Source organism: Leptonychotes weddellii, chromosome 11, assembly GCF_054177405.1.
Source record: "Leptonychotes weddellii isolate Sample4059 chromosome 11, ASM5417740v2, whole genome shotgun sequence".
NCBI classification, from domain to species: Eukaryota; Metazoa; Chordata; class Mammalia; order Carnivora; family Phocidae; genus Leptonychotes; species Leptonychotes weddellii.
Window position 1 is genome coordinate 80,344,283 of NC_138379.1, and position 21,466 is coordinate 80,365,748.

Sequence of the window (21,466 nt, forward strand, 5' to 3'; positions counted from 1 at the left end):
CACCATAGCACATACCCTCCCCAATGTCTATCACCCAAGACCCCATCCCTCCCACCCCCCACCATGGAGCACTGGGTGTTATATGCAAACAATGAATCATGGAACACTACATCAAAAACTAATGATGTGATGTATGGTGATTAACATAACATAATAAAAAAAAAGAGAAAAAAAGCTTCAGTCTTCTCATCTGTAAAATGGGGATGATAGTAACTGTTTCAGTCTCAGGGTGGTTATCAAGATGGATAAAAGGCAGCACTGCAAACTACAAAGTCCCTTACAAATGTGAATTATTACGGTTAATGATACTTTTTGAAAATCCGCAGATGACAAAGAGAGCTTTGAGTGGCGGGAGGCCAGTGCGCTGAAGTTGAAAGCCTCCACCATGGGTAGCCCCGTCCGGAGTTAACCGTGGGGTACTGTCTGTTGGTGTCTCGGGGTACTGTCTGTTGGTGTCTCAGCCAACCTGCGGCTCTGTCAGCTGCCCCACCCAGAGCTACAGATGCCCCGGGGCACTGGCCTGGATGCCTCAGGCAAATGGCTCCAAACACCTGCGCCTCTTCCCCTTCATGAAATAAAATGGCTCACTAATGCTCTCGGGCTCCTTTCATAGGAATGGCAACAGCCGTTGTTCTTATTGGATTGTAGATGAATCACTTGGAAAATATTTTTGGGCACATTATAGAGGCAATAACATAAAAGTACCGGGGAAATGGTTCTGTTTTGTTTTCCACTTTGCAAACCAAACTGGAGCCTGGGGTTATGTTACATATTTTTGTCCTCTCTCTCTCTCTCCCCCTTTTTTTCCTTTCAAACAGAAGTGCTTTGCTCATTTCCTCTATGTGCTGGAAAAGGGACACGTTAATCACTCCTGAGTGGGAAGTGAAACCCCCAAGAGGGTCTAGCTCAGTCTTTGGCAGGAAGAATTTGAGCAAGGGGAGAGGTCAGATTTAAATGCCAGCCTTCAACTCTAGGAAGAGTGACAGGAAAGACGGTGATGTAGGTCTCTGTCTCCACTGAGGACTGAACAGTAGGAAACGGCAGGAGTAAGAAGTCAGGCTCGATCCACAGATTTAGCCTGCAATCATCTTAAATAGACCCTATTTTATTTTTTTTTAAAATTTTTTTATTGTTATGTTAATCCCCATACATTACATCATTAGTTTTAGATGTAGTGTTCCATGATTCATTGTTTGTGCATAACACCCAGTGCTCCATGCAGAACGTGCCCTCCTCAATACCCACCACCAGGCTAACCCATCCTCCCACCCCCCTCCCCTCTAGAACCTATTTTAATAAAGCATGGATTGATCTGACATCTGAGGCCTTACTCAATAGGAAGGAATGTGCAGTCTGGTCTCCCTCCTCAGTCACCTCCTGGCTGCATGACCCTGGACAGGTGGCTTAACATCTCTGGAACCCAGTCACTTCCTCTGAAAAGAAGAGTAAATAATATCTTACCTAGATCAGAAGATCTTGAAATCCCCTAGAGTTCAAGAGCTACAATTCCTCACTTAAGGGCCTCTACAAATGAATTTTTTTTCCCCCTTTTCATTAGTCAACTGAAATCTAAGACCTAGGGTAACAGGCAAAGCATAGGCTTTGGAGTCTGAAGGACCAAAGTGTGAGATCAAGCTTGCTATTTACTAAACCCTGGACATAGGACTTAACTTGTGTGGGCCTCACGCGCATGTCTATCATCAGAATGATAGCCATGGGCACCACAGCTAATGCACGGTGAACATGGCATCACCCCCCTTCCAGCTTGAGTACCAAAGTCATCCACAATGTGGCTGAGCTCTTTCCTCCCTGATTTCCTGCCTACTTTTTTACTCCCGTTAGGAAAAGATGGCTTTGTCCATTCCCTACCAACTAATGTGCTATTAAGTTTTCTCTTGTGGCCAGATATTACCTCTGAATTATAAGTGGAAACACGGAGATGTAAGAAAGAGCCGGGGGGGCAGGAGAAATTAATGAGACAAAGCCAGGAGCCAGACCCTGTATTTCTGCTCGGGTCTCATTAACCAGTGAAGGCTGCCCTGGGTTGGAAGTCCTCTTCCCCTACCCGTCCCTCCCCACTCGGCTGTTCTCTGTTGTACCTCCTACAATACTGGATCTGTTAAATGCTTTATATTCCGTTTGCCAACGCAGGGATGATTCAGAACAAGATTGGGTTATTACAAATTCAGGAGGCACTACACACACGGCTGTCATGTTTCAGTTACCCTTTCTCTCAGTTTAATAAAATTTGCCACAGTAATACAAGCCATCTTTTATCCTTTTCCCTGCAGTTGTAACAACTTGTCCAGCTCCCTCCTGCTAATTAAAGGAGGAGGGGATGCAGCGCTCATTGGAAAGCGAGTTTCCAGGGAGGCTGTCGATATCTTCGCAGCCACTTGGTTCCGGTTCTTCTGGTCCTTTTACCGGCCCGCTCCTCCAGGATACCAGCCCTAATGAGGTCAGCAGCTGGAGGCGACGAGGCAGGCGAAGCCGCGCTCGGGGCTTGGCTTGGTGGCGGCGGGCCCTCTCCGCCCGCACAGCGCTCCCCACGGGCCGGATGACGCGGGCTCTGCAGTCCGTCCTCCCACGCCTGCCCCAGCGTCACCTCCCTGGCGAAGGGTCCCCAGCAGAATGGGCAGGACTGGGAGGGGGTCGCTCAGACAGGCTCCCCCGCCCCGCCCCCGCGAGGAGCCGATCACCGGAAAGAGGGAGGAGGCGGGAGAGAAGGAAACCGGGGGAGAGAGAGGAGCGCTGTAAACAAAGAGCTGCCCTTGTGAGAAGTCCGGAGATGGGTCCAGAGCAGCCGGCTTCCGGAAGGCCCACGCTCTGTTCGTCAGCCCACTCGGGAGCCTTCAGGGAGCCGGCAGCGAGCAGGGCGCCCGGCCCCACCTGTCGCGCTAACGACCTGCCACGGCAGCCGGGCGGCGGCCCCTTCGGAATAAGGGGGCGCGGGCGCGTTATCATTCCGGGCGCCGGCGGCCTCCCCTCGCGGGCCGGGCAAGCGCCCACGGGCTGTGCCTGCAGGGAACCCCGGGCCTGGGGACCTGGGCACCCCCCCCCCGGGGGGCCGCCCCTCCCGGTGTCCAGGTGGGGGTGGAGGGGTGTCCTGCCCCCGGGAGACACCTGTCTCCTCTCTGGGTCCTAAGACCCTTCCAACCGTGCGCCGCTCCGACTCCCAGGGAATCGGGGCTGGCAGGGCCAAGGGCAACGCCAGGGCGGGGGCGCTCGCAGCGGGCGGCCCCTGCCCACCCCTCGGCTCGGCCCGGCCCCCGTCGCCCCCTTCCGTCGCCCCGCACCGCCGCCCGGATTCCGGGGCCCTCTGGCCCCGCGCGCACACTATTAAGTTTACAAATGGAAGCCGGTGGCGGCGGTTGCAATAAAAGGCAGAGAAGCTCCGCTCGGGCGCTTCAATGAGAGCATTTTCCCCCGTAACAAGGGGCTGGATTCAGCTGCCTGGTGCCCTCTGAGCTGGGCGAGTTGCCAGAGTAACGAAGGCCTAGCGCACACGTGGTGAGAGGGAGCCGGGCGGGGGGCTCCAGGCTCGCCAGGCCCCAGGGCTCCTCATCGGGCCACGAATCCAGTGCTCCTGGACAGCGCCAGTCCCCACCCCAACTTTCTCACTGCACACGTTCTCTCACGACGATGACGACCCCCCTCCAGTCCCCCCGCCCAGCCGCCAACCCCCAATCCCCAGCCTTCCAAAGGCTCCCTGAGAGCTCGTATTGAATTCATGAGACACGCCTGGCACCCTTCCTCTGTGGTGGACAGATAATGTACCAGGGTCTCGGGCGTCCGTCAGGAGTCAAACCAGACTGGTGACTGGTGCTGAAGGTAGGCCCCGGAGGCATAACCCATCCCAGGTGTGGCAGGTGCCAGAACCAGCAGAACAGGCAGATGGGGATTCATAAATTCTCTGAACAGGAGGTGGGCTTCTCGGAAGCTCCAGGAAGGGTGGGGGGGAATTCAGAGCCGAGTAACTGGGAGCGCCACATCTAATTTCCTTGGATGGAGGACCAAAGGATAGAGTTCCCCAAGTGCTTAGGTCAGCTAAGCTGAGAGAAGCCAGCTGGATGGGGGACAAAGCCCACCCATCCCAGCCTTAACCTCGAGAGGGCCTCCTGGCCCCCAGCCTAGCTTGAGCTAAGACTGAACTTAGTTTTCGGTCCTCAGTTTTTAAAAGTTCACATTTTACTCCAGAAAGTGAAGGTGGCCACCCACCCTGCTTTCTTCGCAGGAACCCAGAAATAGAGGGGTTGTCTTCTCTCCTTTTTACAGGCTTCTCCTTGGGCACCAGTTCATCCAGGCCCCTGAAAGTGTTCTCCAGAGCCCAGAGAAGCTGGGTTGTAGGGGAACTTGGGACTTAGAGCTCCTAGACTGGGGGCTTTCTGACAGCTGCCTTCCCCCCCCGGCCATATGCTAGGAACCTAGAAGAAGCCAGGTCCAAGCGCAGTGCTGGCTGGCCAAGCAACCCCTAGGCCATACAGGAAAAGAGGCCAAAAATGACACCGTCCATATGTCCAATACAGAAAGAGCCTTCTTCCTTTGTAAAGGACAGAGAAGGGGTTTGCCTGGAGGGGACTATGAGGTGGGACTGGGCCAGCTGGGTCCCTGCCTGCATGACTGACATCTCAATAATCACATGCATCCCACAGCCCAGTGCTCAGAATGCATCCCATTCATCCATACAAGGCCAGAACGGGGTTCCTGTCAATGGTGAGGATCCCCATGGCCACCAAGCAGGTGGGTCATACATATGTGGGGACAGGGGGCCCACCCTGGTCCCTCAGACCTGGCTCCTCCCTTCTCTACCCATGGCACCCTCCCCCCATATCTTATCAGCACTACGTCCCGTCGATTCTGCCTTCTAGAGAGTCTCTCAAGTCTGTCCACTTGCAGACCTCAGTGTAAGCCTACATTTCTCATAAATATCTGCCACAGCCTCATTTTTCTACTTCCTTTTACCCAGCTGCCCTACCATCACCAGAGGGTCTCAACCTGTCCCCTTCTGGGTAAATCCTTCCAGTGGCTTCCTGGTGCCTTTAACCTGACATACAAGGCCATTTATGTCTGATCTCAGCCATTTCTCTGGCTTCTTCTCTCTCCCTCGTACCTTAGTTCCAGCCTGCTTCCTGTTACCTCGACACAAATTCTCACTCGGGGCTGGGTGTTTGTTGAAGCTCTTCCCTCAGCCTCACCACACCCTACCTCTGTTTCTTCTCTGGGCTGGCTCCTGTGCATCCTCTGGACTCAGCTTAGGCATCACCTCCTCCAGGAAGCCCTCCCTAGTCCCTGGCCAACCATCCTAGACTTAGTTTGCCCCTCAAACATATTCACCTACTCTCCTTCTAGACTGAGCTTCTTAGGAGCAAGCCTGGACTCCCTGCTGAATTTTCAACAAGGCCTTACTGGCAAGTGATCCAGAGTGATTAAAAGTCAGATGTGGGGGCACCTGGGTGGCTCAGTTGGTGAAGCGTCTGCCTTGGGCTCAGGTCGTGATCCTGGAGTCCAGGGATCGAGCCCCACATCGGGCTCCCTGCTCAGTGGAGAGTCTGCTTCTCCCTCTGCCCCTCACCCTCAAGCTCATGCTCTCTCCCTCTCTCTGTCTCTCTCTCAAATAAACAAAATCTTAAAAAATATATATTAAAAAAAATAAAAGTCAGATGTGGGTTTGATTCTTAGCTCTTCCATCTGGGAAGGTCACTTCATTTCTCTGAATCACAGCTTCCTTATTAAAACGGATAACAGTATTATCTTAAGACTCTTGGGGCTAAATGAATTAATGCATTTAAAGGATTTAGCACGATGTCCAACACAAGGTAAGACAGTCTGTTCTCACTGTTACTTATATTTCCTAGGTATCCAGCATATCAGGAATGTTCCAACAGCTCATCCATGCCAACTGAGTAAGCGAATGTGTGAAAAGAACATGACGTGGCTCTGAGTCTCTTCACCACCCCTGGCCCTTCTCCCCTGGATAGGTTTTGCTTTGCTGGTTGCCCTTTTCATGTGGGTCCCCCCAAAACTGGTGACTAATTCACACTCCTAACACCATATGTACGCAGTGTAGTAGACAAGAGTCAAGTCCTGATACGTGACCAGGTAAGAAGGCAGGAAAGCAGTACAGGTGAGGCTGGGGGTCTCTGGGTCCTCCTGGGGCTGAGGGAGGGGAGACGGAGCTGCGGGGATGGTCGTGTTCTTCTGGAAGTCAGAGTGTCCCATGTAAAGAGGCCTCACCCACATCTCCTTGTCTTTGCTGTCTCCTGACCCTTGGGGAAAAATACGTGTGCTGCCCCTCTGTGTGGTCAGGGAGACCCTCTATCTACACAAGACCCTCTCACAGCTTTTGCCTTTGCTGGAGCAGGAGATGCCCAGAATGGGCTGCCCTCTTTCAGGGTGGCTTTCCAGCAGCAGAAGGAACTAACGGAAAGGCTCTTGTCCGCGGTGCCACACGATTCCTCTGAGGCGGGACGAGGGCAGGGGGCCTCGCTGGTGGGCTGGGTGGGTGGGCAGGAAAGCCAAAGTGGGAGGGAAAGAAGAGAAGAAGGCTTGAAGCCCAGCAGGAGCCGGCCAGATGCAGATCTAGAACACAAAGCAGGAAGCGTCCATCAAAACCATCTGAACTTCAAAGTCTGGCAGGCTGAGGACCCGCAGCAAGCAACCTTCTCTGGACTGCCTCTACTCCCCTCCCCCAGGCCTGCTCAGGTTCCTGCTCCCAAGCGGCTGCCGCCCTGCCCACCCTCACCCTGAGACCACACACAGGGGCTAGACCACGCACTCCCTCCCCGGCTGTTTTGCAATTTTAATTTCTCACCTTCCTAAACAGCCAAGATTTATGGCATACTTGACAGAAATATTTAATTTTCCAAATGCCTATTATTCAAAGGCTGTGGAAATCTCCAGCCCTAACATTTCTGCATTAATAATCATCTAGCCCTGAGACCAAATAAAGATCTTACCAGAGGCATGGAAGAGGGGAAGGAGGAGGAGGAGGAAATCCTGGGCAGAGAGGAATGGTCCCTAGGAACCCCCCCAAAAAGCTCACACCATCTCCACCACTCTTCCACCAAATCAAACGTTTAGGCTTTTTTTTTTTTTATCATTGTTATTAACATCCCCATGCTCATTATGTGCCCGATATGTGCTAAGCAATTTTAACAGCTATCTTGTCATTTAATTCACAACTCTATGAGGCAACCACTATAATCATCCCATTTCTGAGGCAAGGAAACTGAGGCACAGAGTAATCTAAAATCACCCAACTAGTAAATGGAAGGGCTGAAATGAGAGCCCCAATTTTACTAAGTCTTAACCCACTATCATACTGTCTCTTTTGTATAGCTGATGGAAATACTCTCTTGCCTTCTAGTGATACAACTATGATACATTCGATTTCATTCCCTATTTCATTAAGTAGATTCATTGATAAATTCAGTGTGGGGGCACCTGGGTGGCTCAGTCGATTAAGTGTCAGCCTTCGGCTCAGGTCATGATCCCAGGGTCCTGGGATGGAGCCCCACGGTGGGCTCCCTGCTCAGTTGGGGGGGTCTGCTTCTCCCTCTACCCCTCCCTCTCCCCATGCTCATGCATGCTCTCTCTCTCTCAAATAAATAAAATCTTAAAAAAAAAAAAATTCAGAGTGCACATACGTGTGAGGTTACTGCCCTACATGGAGCACTGCTGTGGGAAGAGCATAACAAATGTGACTCGAGGTCCCTTGTCTACCACGATCTGAAAATCTATCTGGAAATTGGTCCTATATGATTCTTGCACAATCTGTACAAATACCGAATCATTATGTCATACACCTGAAATTAGTATGTTATATGTCACATATCTCAATAAATAAATGAAATTAAAAACTGAGTATATACTCAAACAACACAGCATCAACACAAGGCAGTATGATACCACCACCTACCCAGGGGACACAACTCCACTGAGATAAAAGAAGAAACAACAGGGGCGCCTGGGTGGCTCAGTCAGTCAAGCATCCGACTCTTGATTTCAGATCAAGTCATGATCTCAGGGTCATGAAATCGAGCCCTGCGTCATGCTCCTCGTTGGGCATGGAGCGGGCTTAAGATTCTCTCTCTCCCTCTGCCCCTCCTCCCTCAAACACCCCCCCCAACAAGCTCTCTCGCTCTCTTTAAAAATAAATAAATAAATAAATAAACAAGAGAGACCCTCCCAGACTCCATTCTATGCCTAATGCTGATAGAGTTTATTCACACTAAATGCAAAACAGAAGGGAGGCAGACAGCCTGGCAAAAGCAGCAAGAAGCAACTGATAAAGCAGGAGAGAAGTGAAAATCATAAAATGGATAAAGAACCCAAGAAATGAGCAGTTCGGGGCCACTTGGTGTGGGACATAGAATATCCGGATAGTAGCTGATGTTTCTATTAATGACCCTGAGTAATGAGAATGATGATCAAATTGTGCTCTGTGTATACTGTTTAAGAGAGATGCATATTAGTGATCCTTTTCTTGGGTCCATTTGGATGGAAATATTTAAAGTGGCCAGAATATATATTTTTTTTAAATTTTGGTGCTTAAAGAAGTAAGTTACATCCTGTAACTCATTCTGTCCTTCGGCACCACAGCCAGTCAGGACTGGGAGCTCCTGGTGGACAGAAAGATTCTGTCTGGCCCTCTCGGCTCAGGGCGCAACACTGGTATGCACCCAACGAAAGATGACGGACCTTCACCGGGGTGCTGGTGCCCACGTGCCCTGTGCTTGCACAGCCGAGAAGGCAGAGGGAACTGGGGAGCCTGGGCTTCCTCCAAAACCAGTCCTGGGGAGCCCAGCACCTCACTTTCCCAGCTCCCAGGAGGCCAAGCTTAGAGCAGAATTGTCACGAAGGGGGCCTTTGCTATATCCCACGGGGGTCACCACCTCCAGACTTCTCTGGAAGGAGTCCTAACCTAAGTCGTCAGCAGATACGAGAGCACGCGTCTCTATCTCCCTTTGCCTGCTCCTAAATGACTCTAGTCAACCGCTGCCTGCAAAGATGACAGGAACAAAGCCAAACAACCAAGCAGAAAGGGGAGGGTCCATCAACATCACCGTAGTGAGGCCCTATCAAGGATCCCAGAAGTCTCTGTAAGACCAACAACTCACAGGTGATGAGCCAGGGCAAGAAACAAAGTAAGACACAAGAGAGGGACCCACCTACGGAACCCATGCCGTGTCTGGAAGGTGACAACTTCTGCCTACTTTCTTTCTGTGTGAACAGAAACTGTGCCCTCCCCTCTCTCAACTACATACAGGTACCTGCCACGTGCAGAGCACCTACTCGCTTGTTAATTTCCTATCATTCATGCCGTATGCAGATACCTCCACGTCAGCATGTCGGAACCAAAAATGTCCATGGGGTTTGTAACTTACCTCGTATGGGGGCAAGGAATGGACTTCCATAGAGCCCTTGCTATCATACAGAGAATTTGTGGAGTCTCATCCCATTTAACCTCATAACAGCCCTCTAAGGTAGATATGATGTCCATTTCACACCCAAGAAAACAGAGGCTCAGAGAGGTTAAGCAACTTGCTCAGAGTTGCACAGCGAGGAAGCCTCAAAGCAGGGGTTCTGTTTCAGGGCCACCTGACCCTGAATCTCAAGTACCATCAACAATGCCTTCTCGGCAAAAGAGCAGAGCGAAGCCCCTCGGGTCACACATCTAGAGACAAGGAAGACCCCTCTCACTTCACATAAGAATGTTCCTCCTTTCTGGCCTAAGCTTGTCTGGCATTTCAGGGGCTGACTTTCATGATAAGTCGGCTCAGGGCACACATGAGATGTAATATGTCTTGATTTAGTGAAGCGCTTGATAGGTCGTCTGATGAAATTTTACTTGCAAAATTAATTCAGATTGTCTTGGCTGGGTGCTCCCATCACCCAGATGGCAGAGAGGCTGGGAAGCTGTAAACAAGTGGTTGGGAGAGGAGGCTGGGATGGCGGGGGTGCAGCTCCAGAGGTGGGCGGCTCCAGCAGCAGGACCTACTGCCGTCTTTCCGCTGACGCAAGGACAGGAGGCCGCAGCAAGAAGCCTGCAGGCAGATGCAGGAGGAGGACGCTGAACACGACAGTCCCAGGCCAGGGAAGAAGGTTCTTCCTTGGTGGGAAGGGCAGAGGGCGAGGGAGGAGCAAAATGACCCCTAGGGGCTCCTGCAGTCCCAGATTCTACGCAGCCGTGTCGTGGGGCCCAGAAACTCACTGATGAAGCCACAGGAGACAACAGTCAGCCTCGGATGCTGCTCTGGGGCAGCTCCAAGAAGCGGCCGCCTGCCTGAGAATCAGGGGGACTTAAGCCTATCAGGCCAACGTGGCAGTGGGAGTTAGAGATGGGCGCCTTCCAGGGGCAGGAGGAATCCCAGACGGGTCAGCTCAAGGTGGGGTGTCAGCTCGCCCCAGGAAGGGGAGGCTGGAGGCCCAGGAGGGAAGGGTAGTGAGACGCAGGGGAGGCAGAGTGACTAATGAGGAGGAATCCAAGGCCTGGTGCACGGAGTTGAGCTAAACTGACACGAGGGCGGGAACGTGACTGCCACTCACAATTAAGGAAGGAGCGCAGAAGAGATGAGTTACTGCAGTCATGAACCTGTGGAACACAGTAAAAAAAAAAAAAAAGGTGTCTTCCTGTCCTCTTGGGTGTATACACAGCAGGTGGGAGGCGGGAGGTGCCATTTTTTTGTCCTAAAGCAAAGGGTAGGTGGTAAGCCCGCTCCAAAGACAGTCGTTACCCAGGACGTTGAGGAAGTAAGCAGGAACACACAGGGACACAAGGAAACCAGGCAGATCCAAAAGAAAGCAGGCGCTGAGAAACCTCGACCCCCACCTCTCGGTGGAGTGGGCCGCAGGTAAGTGGGATTGATGGGGTGGAGGGTGGAGCGTGGAGGGGTAGGTGCCGCCTCCTGCCTCCTAGACCAGCTCTGTGTGTGTGATCCTTGCAAAATGACTTGAGCTGACTTGCCTTTTAAAAGCTTCACTCTGGCTGTGGGGGAGGGGGGGTAGGGGGCACGAAGCAGGAGGTGGAGAGAGGACAGCAGTTGGGACTAGGGTGGTGGTAGCTAGCAGAAGGGGTTAGATTTGGGGTATAATCTGAGGATGGAGCAAAAGGGAACTGAATATGGGTATGAGGTGAAGAAAGGAATCGCGAATGAATGAATGCCCCAGCCTGCCGGCTTTCCATGGACCCAGGGGCAGGGACCTTGTCCTCACCCAGGCTTACCCCCACCCCTGCCTATCCTCTCTTCAGTGTAAACCTTGACCTATAACCTGCCCCTTCCAACTACCGGATCCCTGGCTTTGATCCAAGTGAAATAGCCCTGTGTGTGCTGGCTTGGAAACCTAACCACCCACCCAAAAACATAATTCTATAAGAACTGGTTTCAAGTAGCCAACAGCCAATTTGTAAATAAACCACTAGAAACATGACCCGTACATGGGTAGGAAGTGCCCGTTTAAACGCTGTCATTTCCCAAATCGTCAAATCCAAGGCAAAGCAATTGTGTTGCCCCTGAGACGAATGGCCTCAGCCTGGCCATGATTCTCAGTGGGCAGGGGCATCCATGACGGTGACGGTGGGAATGGGCCCCAAGGCCTCTCGTGATGACAGAGTGGTTGGGGACAGACATAAAAGGAACTTGCATACTTGGTGCCACTCCGAGCTCTCCTGGGAGGTGAAAGACGGCAGGTGGAGGGCACAGCTCTCTGCCCCTCCTCCCACCTCTCCATCAGGACCCTGGCTGCTTCTCAATGGTAGCTGCCAAACCAACTGCCTAGGAGTGGGTAGGTCAGGGAAGGCAGGTGGGCCGGGAGAGAGAAGGATGCCCGCTCTGTGCATCTGGCAGCAGCCTCAGCCCCACAGTGAATCCCACCGAGGGAAGAAGATGAGAAAGTCTGGGAGTGCTGGCTAGGTGAGTCGAGTGCATAGCAGACCCGGCAGAAAGCTTTCTTAGCAACCTCAGTGCAAATCAGACTTGGAGAAACAAGAGCCGGACCTGGGAGTGCTGTGTCAGCTCCAGAGAAGCTTCTCCACTTCTCATCTGGTCCCACTGCCTCACGGTGGCTTCTGGATCGCCACTCAGGAATGAGAGCTCCCAGATCTAATGAATAAACAGGAAGCCACTAGCCGGGCTCTGCATTCGGAAGCCTAGCCTGCGAAAAACACAGGACCACCGTGCTTTCTGGGGCTTCATGCATCCATTTGCAGGAGCTAAGCATGAAGCCATGGTAAAGATGGGTAGATAGCACAGCAACACCTGCACTTTGACCCAAGCGTGCGTGGCCACGAGGATGTGCGGGCAGCAATCTGTGGTCTCCCGGACAGCGGGAGCAACCGCCCCACCCAGTGGGCTTCGGGGGCCCACCCTTCCAGCAATGTGGCTGCAGTCTCCCCTCCCCACCAGTGCCGTCTGCACCCTCAAGCTGAGCACATCCCTCATTTGCCAGGAGATGAAAAGATGCACAGGGGCTCTCCAACCAAGCCCCTCCCAGGAGACTGCAAAGGAAGAGGGACCCAGAGCACCCCCCTGACTCTATGCCACACACCCGCTGGGGGAGTGGGAAGAGAAACCTGGAGAATAAGAAAACCCAGGGGAGGCAGAAGGCCTTGCAGGGGTCGCAAGGCTGATACTGTGTTCCCACGAGGAGACCTGACCACCCACCCTGATACAAAAAGAGAGGGCAGAACAGGCCGTGAGATGTGCAAAGGCTTTCACGGCAGAGAATAATGAATTGCCCCCCTCCCCGCCCCGACTCTCCAGGGCTGTTTTAGAGCACAAACTGTCCCTGCCAGTGAAATCCTGGACTCAAAACACTCATGCAACCCACAGATATTTTTGCAGGCCCCATCTGGGCCTGACCCTAGATTTTTTTTTTTTTTTTTAAGATTTTATTTATTTATTTGAGAGAGAGAGAATGAGAGACAAAGAACACATGAGAGGGGATAAGGTCAGAGGACGAAGCAGACTCCCTGCTGAGCAGGGAGCCCGATGCGGGACTCGATCCAGGGACTCCAGGATCATGACCTGAGCCAAAGGCAGTCGCTTAACCAACTAAGCCACCCAGGCGCCCTGACCCTAGATTTTTAACGTCAGATATTCATCCTCCTTTCTTTCACTCATGGAGCCTTGTGGGTATCAACAGCCTGGGGCAGGTACTGGGGGCTGGGGGTGAAGCCTACAACATTTGACTTCATGTTAGCATCCCTGCATCCAGCCCAGGCTCGTCAGCACCTCCCTCCAAAGTGGATTCTTGGGGTTACAGCCTGATCTTGACCCTGGGGCCTGGGCTCTCTGGAGTCCTCCCTCCCTCGGCCCCACCCACACTCAGCAGGTGCTGGGAATGCACAATCTACTTCAGTACTGGGGGAGGGGTGAGCCGCCTCGGGGTGCGGGTGCAGCTACTCGGCTGGTTCGGATTCAGCAGTGCCAGTCCTCACTCCCAGCCTGTTCTCTTGACCCCTTTTAACTTCTCCCCGCCTCTCCAGGCCCAGAGGGCTCTCTCACTCACAGCTCCTGGCCCTGAAAGCCAAGTGCTGTTTTCTGATTCCAAATATAACCCCCGAGTTCAGATCATAACTTCTTTTTCCTACGGCTTCTTGGAAAATTAACCGATTTCTCATTTCTCCAGACCGGGGTCCAGTTCCCTCCGTATCTAACACTTGATCCTCTGACCCTACTCACTGTTTCCCGCCTCCTCCCTTCCCTTCTTGGCTCTGGCCAGCCCCTCCGCCTCTCCTCTGAAAACCTTCTCGTCTAGTCTGGGGTGGCCTCCAAATGAACAGTTCCAGCCTCTGGGACTGCCTGGAAGCAAGCCCCACGCTCGGCCCCAGCTTCTCCTCTTCCCTCGTGCTTTCCACGGCACCACCTCGCCTGGGTTTCCTCCGTCGGTCTTCCCAGAAGGCTCTCCCGTTCACTCCTTAAATGCTGACTTTCTGGGTTTGGTCCCTGGCCCTCCTCCTCCTCACCCCACACACGCCCATGGCCACCTGTCGAAACCCTCACCACTGCCTATTAGCTGATGACCCCAAACCTGCATTTTCCGAGTCTTCTATCTAGACAGTTTGGGGATATGCACAATTATAGCTCATTAGAATCTGTCCCTTGCATGTTAACCTCTAATCCTTTGCACCTTCCTCCTTACTTTTTCTCACCTGGCAAAATCCCACATCCACCTGCACCCCACTAAGCATCTTCTCCATGCCTGTACCCCAGCACCCGAACGTGTCCAGACAGCCCCACACAGCCGGCTGACCACTGCCCTTTAGTTTATAACCACAAGCTTTCGACAGGCACTCATCATTGCCCTGTGACCACCCCCCAACAGATCCCTGGTAAAGTGACCCCAACTCCCTCAGACTGGCATTTTTACACCTTTGCCTGTCCCTTGTAGCTCATGGCCTTGCCCCGAAGTCCATGGGGAAAACAAGTACACAGGAACCCCCTAAACTTCCCCCCACCAAATCTACAGACTTGCCTCTGTCTGTCCTCACATTCTCTGTCAGCCACCCGACTATTCTCCCATCAGACACCAAACCATTTGTTTTCCAACCCGTCCCTCTCTCAAGTCCTTCATTCTGGAAGTGACCCTCTTTCCCCTATTATCAGTTTGGTCCTGTACCCCATATTCCCATCACTATACGCACGTGCTCTGCCATCTCTGGTCTTTAGAAATAAAATGCGCTCCCTGGAATCTCCGTCCCCCTCCTCAGCCACTGCTCCTGTCCCTGCACCTGCTCACAGCACCCCTCAAAGACCTTCTCGCGCTCATTCCCCCAGCCCCCTCCTCCTGTTCACTCTTGTGTCGCTCCGGTTGGGGTTCTGATCAAGGCCCCCTTGGGCCCCCATGTTGCCAAACCCTGCAGACGCTTCTGCACTCATCACCTATGTGACCCCTCAGCACCATGGACACGGCTGACCGCTCCCTCCTCTCCCCCTTCTTGGGGCCCTTTCCTCCCCGCCATGCAGGGCACCACACTGCCCTGGCTTCCTCGCTCTCTGGCTACGACTTCGCCATCTCCATGCCGGTCTCTGCGCTTCTGTCAGGGCTCTGACCTCACCCCTCTTCTTCTCCTCGGTATTTTTTTCTCCCCACATTACTGTCTTTCCTCTTCATCACTGGCGACTCCCCAACCTGGACCTCTAGCCTGGGCAACAGACCTGAATCCAACCACTGACGTGATCGCTCTACACTGAGTTGTACCACCAGCATCTCAAATGTAAGCCGCTCCAAAGAGAACCCCCAGCCCCCCGCGCCCAAGCCACGCCTGCCTCACACTCGGCTCCTCTCCAGTGTCACTCAGCAGCCCCGCCCCCCCCAGTGCCCCGCCCCCCAGCCTTCCAAGCCACCCGCAGCGGTCCCGCTGATTCTGTGCCGGCTCGTGCGGTGACTCCTGGCGTCTGCCCGCTCTGCCAGGACCAACCCTCGTGTTTCAGCTGCCTCTCCCACCTCCTGAGTGGTCTCCGCCTCCCACTCTTGCCCCTCCACAGCCCCTTGTGCCCACGGCTGCCAGAGCGACGTTTTTAAAGTAGAAATCGGATCCCGGCCCCCCTCAGCTCAAAATCCTTTAGCGGCTTTCGTTGCACTGAGAACCAAATCCATGCACGTGGCAGAAAACCCAACTCAAACGGGCTTAGGTGAGAGAAGCTAATTTATTGATACGAAATGGCCGAAGCTGTGGGCGAGCTCGGATCTTCATACCTCCCCATCCAGGGGCGCCTTTTCCACATGGCACAACGGGCCAGGAGCGGCAGCAGGCCCGAGGGGCTCTGTCCGCTCAGAGGTCCCCCCCCCCGCCCACTCTCCCTTCACAGAGGCCCGTCCCTCGCGCTCCTGCTCTCCCCCCCTGCCCCACCGGCTGCCCCCACACCGCCGCCGCCCCCCAAACCTCGGCTCTTTCTTGTCCCGGGCTCCTGCGGTGAGCTGAGCTGCCTTTCAGGGCATGTCCCCCCTTTCCAGGCTCAGGGCCGGGGTGCTCGCTGCACCGCCCCTTCCTCTCTCCCTCTCTGCGTCCTTTTGAAGGAAAGAGCCCTTTCAACGCATGCCACTGCAGCTCCCGTGAAGGTATCATTCTCTCTTCGCTACACTTGGTGTCTGTTCACAACTGCCATCGAACGGGACCCCCTGGGGGCATGAGTCTTCTGTGAGAACTAGCCAAGAAACAGAGCATCCTTCGGAGCCCGCGTCTCCCACGGCTGCCGGCAATGGTGAAGCGGGGAAGGGGGACGCGATCTGGCCACGTACCAGACCATGAACCAGACCACGTACCAGACCATGCACGGCTGTGTGCCCACCCGTCTGACCGGCATTCTGTGGGCGCAGGCTCACGCGCCCCTGAGCAGAGGCTCTCTCCTGGGCAAGGGCGCCCTTCCTCCCCTGCAAATTCTGCCACCTCTGCTGAGCAACTTTTGAGGAATCGCAGCTTCTCGGGGCTCCGGTGTCCTGTCTGTACAATGAAGGGGCTGGGAGAGTGGCCTTGGGGCCTATTCCAAGTCTACCGTGCAATGCTTCTCTGGCCTAGAATGTTACTTTGGAGTTGTGATTCCACACCAAACGTCTGGCCCCAAAGAAGAAGTTTGCTGACCACATAAGGGGTCTTGGGGCTGGGGTAGGTGGCCCAAGGACTTGCCGCTGCTCTCGGGTGTTTGCTCTGGAGACCCTCCTCTCTCCACCTGTTGATCCTCCATGCTGCCTGCAGAGCGCTCTTCCCAAAACACCAACAGGATGGTGTCATTTCTCTCAGACCCCAGTGCCTAGAAGAGAATGTCTAAACCCCCCAGCAAGGCAATCAGGAACCAAGCCGCCTCCAGCCGCTTCTCCTTCCTGCCTCCTGCAAGGCTGATGTCCAGCCCAGCAAGACACTGGGCCCTTCTCTGACCTCCCCTTCCTATTTCCACACCACCATGCTTTTGCTCAGATGCTCCCTCTGCTTAGAATCTCTCCTTGGCCTCTGTGCCCTGTGCCTCCACCCCGTGCAATTCTATTTAAGAATCAAGGTTCTGTGGGGTGCCTGGGGAGCTCAGTCAGTTAAGCGTCTGTCTTCGGCTCGGGTCATGATCCTGGGGTCCTGAGATGGAGCCCCATTTCGGGCTCCCTGCTCAGCAGGGACTCTGCTTCTCCCTCTGCCTCTGCCTCTGCCTCTCCCCCTGCTTGTGCTCTCAAATAAGTAAATAAATTAATCTTAAAAAAAAAAAAAAAAGAATCAAGGCTCTGCATCATGTCCTCTGTGCATCCTCGCCCACCCCTGGCGCGTAGTCAGAATTAGAGGCCCATCACCTGGACATTCATGCCCTGGGTCTTCTACACCCCTCCCAAGGCCAGCACTTGTAACACAGCCTGATGGCCATTTTGACTCTTCAGGGCACTCGTGGGAGCCAGCAGGGCAGGGGGCAGAGGGGGCTGGCCTGGGGAGTCTGGCAGTCTTGCGTTACCAGCAGGCAGAGTTGCCTACTGGCACCAGGTAACGGGTGATGACTCACGCTGGATGCCTATGTGTGCATCTCCCTAGCGTCCTCCCCCCTGCACGTGTGTGCTCCCACAGGAAGGCTCAGGAGTCCCCCCGACTTAAGGTCAGGCAGCCTGCTCACCCTGGCAGGAGGCCAGCAGCTGCGTGCCGCACACTCCCCTTGCACCCGGCACATTTATCCCGCTAATGAGAAGTTTCTTAAAGCTCTAACAAGGCTCTCTCCACTGAGCAGGTTCAGTAACAGATTCTTATAAAAAATAAATTCGGCACATTAGTGGACCCACAGGGAGGAGACTGAATTTACCAAATACTGGCAGTTGCTGTCTTTTAATTAAAAAATAATGACGAGCTCATGTAATTTCTGGTCTCTCCCTAAGACAGATTTTCTACGTAGAAAACGGGCGTCGTTTTGTTAGGACAAAAACCATCACCGAGTGGCTGGAAACAAGAGGAAGTCTTCCCTCTTTGGTCTCACCAGCTCCAACCCCCAACCCGCCCCCCCCCCACTTATCTGGTTACTGCCTTGAAGGTGTGTGTGAGACTTCAGGCTGGTGTGACCCCACTTCCCCACATTCGTCCGTCTATCCCTCCAGCCATACAGCCACCTGCTGAGGTCACTGTGTGCTAGGAGCTAGACATGTGGAGATGTCTGGCCTCCCGGGGCCCACAGTCTAGCTGCAAAACAAACTAGCTCAGATGCTAAAGGCCACAGTTGGAGGCATGCGGGGTGCTGTGGGGGCAAGAGAAGATGAGTGTTTCTAGGGAAGGCTTCCAGGTGAGGCTCCATGGGGGAGACCACTGTGCCCGCGGCTCCTGAGGAAGAGGGAGGAGGAGGAGCACACTCGGTAGATGGGACAGCCACGCAAAGGCCTGAGGCACACCGAGACGCCAGCATGCAGCGGCAAAGCTGCAAGAGCCCAGGAGGCAGGGTGCCCGGGAGGCTCCCGGGGCTCTGCATGCAAGAGCCTTAACCTGGACAGTCAGGTGATGCCAACGCTCTCGCCATTTGGAAGCTGTGCTCGGTTTCAGAACCTGAGATAGAGGTCAAAGTTGTATCTGGTTCCTCTAGCAAGATTCTGAATCGACTCCTTGCATTTCCATTTTATGTCCTGCCCATGGAGGCCCGAAGCCCACCACAAATTCCATCCTTAGTCCTAGGAGCCACAGGGTGGGGAGGGGACTCTGGAAGGTAGGTGGGGGGTGGGGGAGGGTATCTGACTCAGGAAGGGGACTGACAGGCTAAAGCACTCAAACCCCAGGCCCTCCGCAGGCACCATCCATGTGCATGCCAGAGACTCCCGCCGTCGCCTTCTACACACTCTGTGACAGGGCTCCCAGGGGGACACGGCGTGCCCAGCCCCTTCAAGGTGCTGGACTGCTGTCCAGGCTGCAGCCCTCCTCCTCTGAGTGGATCTCTGGGGAGAAGGAATCGGGCTATTGGAATGGCAGGTATAGAAGCCGTCCACCCCCGGCCTGGCAGGAAGTGGGCAGGCACCATCCCAAACTGTCTGGTCTGTTCTCACATGGCTCACTCTCTCTCCACCCCCTCGGCCTCCTTGGAACACATCCCTGATCACTTCTCTGGACCAGATCTAGTTTTAGCTCATCTTTCTCAGGGTGCAGGCCTGAGAAATCCATGAGCAAACCCCCATCAACTGGGGATGAATCAATTAAACTGAAATGGCCAAGCTAAAGCTGTCAGGGTGGCTTTCAAGTGAGGGCTCCCGCCTGTCTCCTCCACACACACTGGTTCCTGGGGAGAATGCGGCCCCGAGGGACCCCATGGGAAACACAGAACTGCGGTGTCTCAGGGCCAACACCTGGACCAACCCACAAAGACCAAGGCCTCTGGGTCACTAGCCAAAGGGCACAATGGGGAGAACCCGAGGGTACCCAGGCCCCACTTTGGGACACCTGACCACAAAGTGGGGCCCATAGGTGAAGTGGCCCCGAACCACGCCCCTCTCTGAGGAGGGAAGGAGCCTGTTCATTCCCTCGCTCATCACACAGCGTCAGCCTAAGGAACTTCTCATGATGGAGTGCAGCTCGGTGGTTCCCAATAACTCTTGCTCTGTCTTCATAAAGCCTGAGTTAGAGAACCTCTAGGTGTTGTTATCTAAAGATGCCTGGAACCAGTGGTCCCCACCTGACAATTATAATCAAGATTTCTGGAGTCCCGAGTAGTTAAAACCCAGTAAACAGCTTCAACTCCTCCCTTTCAAAATTCATTGCTGTTGCTACTTCACATAAGAGGGAAGGAATTTAAGAGCAGGGACCCTGGAGCCAACTGTATCTATTATCACTGTTGTCATTTCCTGGCTGTGTGACCTTTGCCCAGTTACTTAACCTCTCAGAATCTGCTTTCCTCACATACGCAGAAGGCTTAATAATAATAATAGCATCTTCACGCCCTTAGAATGGTGCTTACTACTCCACAGTAGGATGATGGATGACTCCCACCCCCTTACATTTGCCTCCCTGTATTTTTAAGCTGTCTTCAATGAGCCTATATCATTTTATAATTAGAAAAAAAAAAAAAGCATCTTAGGAAAATAACCTTCAATTAAATTAACTTAATATAGTGGCAGCCAAAAGAACATTCTAAAAACTGGAGATAAGCTGGTTTTGAGTGAGCCGGGCTCCATGTCTGGCATGCCTGTGTAACACACAAAAGTGTTCTAGGACCTTTTAGCAACAACAGGAGGTTTCCTCACAGCTGGGGCTGAGGGATTAGAGCCCCGTGGTGACCGCCATGGCCCGCCCAGACCTCCTCCAGCTCCAAGATGGCTCCCCAACACAACCACGGGAGACGGCAGTGCTCTGGCTTCCCCAGTGGACCGCTGCAGCCAAGTTCTGACCCGGCTGCTGACCAGCCACGTGGCCTTGGGAACTGTGCAAGCTCTCTGCCTCAGTTTCCACACACACAAATGAGAGAATACAGGAACTCCAGCACAGGGTTGCTGCGGCAGTCAAATGAGACACTTCAGACACCCTGTCTGACCCCATCCTGGGAACCAGGGTTGTGCTCAACAAGCCTTGGGTCCTCTTCCCTCCTAGTTCTTCCCACTTTCCTCTTTCCACTCCCTTGGTGACAGGGGCCAAACATGGTTTCCCTGATGACATGGCAGGTGATTATCCCCAACCCCCCAGGTCCAGCCCTGACCTCACTCCCCTACTTTAGGACCAGAGTTCTGATGACCCACGAGATGTCCCTCTTCCTTGTCACCCTGGTGACTCAAATTTAGCCTGCTCCGACCCCAAGGAGCAGGGCTACAACTGTTCCAATTTCCAAGTTTAAGGGTGTCAGGATGGCCGACTTCCCCAATTGCCAAGTTTAAAACAAAGGGCATTTTCACAAAGGTCACCTACCTCTTGTGACCCTTGTGGTGGAAGGGACTTAGGTCAATCTACCGCACTGCATTGAAGGTCTACTCATACAAGCTTATTCAGAAGTGAAGAGGACCACCCCTGCCCTCCAGAAGTGCCTCGTCTTCTGAGGAAACAGACCCAGGAATAAACTGAGTGACAGGTGATCCAGGAAATCCGGCTAAGATTTCCTGGGGCTCAAAGGAGGGGGCCATCAGCTCTGCCCAGAGGGAGCGCTCCGAAAAGGCTTGACCTGGGTCATAGAGAATGAGGAGGAGTTTGGTAGGCGGGGAAGGAGGCAAAGACAGAGCAGCACCAACAAAGACCTTGGAGCCTGAACTAGCATAGAACATTCAAGAAATTATGTCTAAATCCTGTGCCTAGACCCCAGGCTTTGGGAGGTGGGGTGGGGCGGATAAAATACACGGGAGCAATTGGCTGGGCAGGTTGGGGAGGGCCTTACACAGCAGACAAACAAGTGGTTCTTGGTATTTTTGAGGCCACAGCCCTCCTTGAGGACCTGATGAATGTTATCGGCCTTGTACCCCAACCCTGAACCCTCTCAGGGACCCCTACACGTTTATAAACCCCGGGTTATAAACGCCAGACGAGCGTCTTCAGGAAGAAACCCGGCAA

At 53.6% G+C, this 21,466-nt stretch overlaps 1 protein-coding gene across 10 annotated transcripts in view; it reads right to left on the reverse strand.

Annotated features, from left to right (window-relative positions):
* Positions 1-21,466, reverse strand: part of GRIK4 (glutamate ionotropic receptor kainate type subunit 4) — a 411,473-nt gene that overhangs the window by 363,856 nt on the left and 26,151 nt on the right. The gene's annotated exons all lie outside the window — the stretch shown is intronic.